Source organism: Apium graveolens, unplaced genomic scaffold (genome assembly GCF_009905375.1).
Source record: "Apium graveolens cultivar Ventura unplaced genomic scaffold, ASM990537v1 ctg3711, whole genome shotgun sequence".
NCBI classification, from domain to species: Eukaryota; Viridiplantae; Streptophyta; class Magnoliopsida; order Apiales; family Apiaceae; genus Apium; species Apium graveolens.
Window position 1 is genome coordinate 109,399 of NW_027418226.1, and position 2,227 is coordinate 111,625.

Genomic DNA, 2,227 nt, shown 5'->3' on the forward strand with positions numbered 1-2,227 from the left:
TATACCTAGATAATCACTTAGCATGAAAGGAGTTTTATCAAATTTTCACCATAAAATTCAAGTCATTATCACATAAACATGCAAAAATTGATCAAAACAACAAGAATGATTTCAAGGACCATTCATTCGGCTCCCATATGGTCATGGCCGAATGAAATAGATGGAAATGGCCATTAAATCATCAAGAGTTTCCTTCTCATGACTTGGCACTTATCCATTCATTGTAGTCCTCTCAAAAACAACCTTAAATCCATAAGAATCAAGATTGTATTTTGAGTTTCACTAAAACCTTTACATGCAACCTTTAAACTTAAACTTTCTACTCAAAACTCTTTCAAATATGAGTGATCATGGTATGGGAAGTAACATTTACTTGTATAAAGAGTAGAATCTTGGTGGAGGAATGAAGAAAAATGGGGAGGGGGTGGTTCTCGGCTAAACCCGAGAGTGAGAGAGGGAGGGCCGAGAGTGAGGGAGGAGGAGGGAGAGAAGAATGAGTGTGGTGTGGGTGATGAGTGAAAATGATCATGTCTTTGCTTGTTTTTATGGTATTTGATTTGACAAAATTTGAGTGGAAAGGAGAATTGACAAGTCTATCCCTCCACTTATACTTGGTGCATTCTGCAAGCAAGGGTAAAGAAGGAAATTGGCTAGAGAAATAAGAGTTAGTGGGGTTGGAATTGTCCTCTTTGTCCTTGAAAAGAATGAGAGGGTGGTTTGCATGCAAGGGCTTTCTTGTAATTTGCTAAATATGACAACTAAAATTTATAATGATTTATTTTTATAAAATAAAATACAAGTTCAAAAATTATAAAATTTATACCATAAAATAACTTAGATTTTTAGAGACTTTATAAAATCATTTTCAAAATTTGTGAACAAAATACCTTTTTAAAAGAAAAAATTTCCAAAGCTTAGAATATTCCTTATAAATCAAAATAAAGAAATTAAATAAACTCTTGCTTTGAAAAATCATATACTACACAAAGCAAATTTATAATGCAGAAATTTTCACTCACACTAGCGTACAATCATTGAATATATTTTCATTTGACTTTAATATTATACCAAATCCACAAATAATATTACATAAAATGCCGGTCGTAACAACTAACTATAGAGGTATGATTGGCTCTTTACTCTATCTAACTGCAAGTAGACCTGATATCATGTATGCTACCTGTCTTTGTGCAAGATTTCAGGCTGATCCGAGAGAACCTCATCCAATAGCTGTGAAAAGAATTTTCAAGTACCTCAAGGGTACAACTGATCTAGGATTGTGGTATCCTAGGGAATCAGATTTTAAGCTAATAGGTTACTCAGATGCAGATTTTGCAGGATACAAAATAGACAGGAAAAGCACTAGTGTAAGCTATCAATTTCTTGGAGGCAGATTGGTTTCTTGGTTTAGCAAGAAATAGAAATCAATTTCCACATCAACTGCAGAAGCATAATATATTGCTGGAGGAAGCTGTTGTGCACAGATTCCTTGGATGAAGAATTAGTTACTGGACTATGGGTTAGAATTTTCTAAAATACCTATTTACTGTGATAATCAAAGTGCTATTGCTATGACAGGAAATCCAGTTCAACACTCAATGACAAAGCACATCAGCATTAGGTACCATTTCATAAGGGAACATGTGATGGAAGGTACAGTGGAATTGCATTTTGTCCCAACAGATCAACAACTAGCAGATATGTTCACAAAACCACTATGTGAAGCTACTTTTACAAGACTGGTAAATGAACTTGGAATGGTGTCAGGTTCTTTCTCAAAATCTGTTTAGTTTTTGTTCTCATGCATCAGAATTTATGATCAGTGTTTACAGATTATCTTATCTCCATGTCATTTGTGCTTAAATTGTAATATATTAAATACTGATTGTTATCTGATGTGATTCTATAAACTCTGAAAGTGTTTTGAATGTTCTGTGACTATTCACTCCAATGAGGATTATTTGTTAGATGTTGACTTAGTAGTCTTTAACAAACTATGTATCACATGTTTGAATTAGTTGTTTATGTGGAAATTAATAACACAAGCAAATTCTGATTTTGATCTTAGTCAAATTTACTTTGTGTATCTTATTACTAAGTCACCAACTAGATTATTGCATCTTATATGTCAAATTCCGATGTCAGTAAATCTTAAGGATGAACTACATGCTTGATAAGCCTCACTTATCTGAAGAAAATAAAAGAAAAGAAAAATTGAAATCAGGTA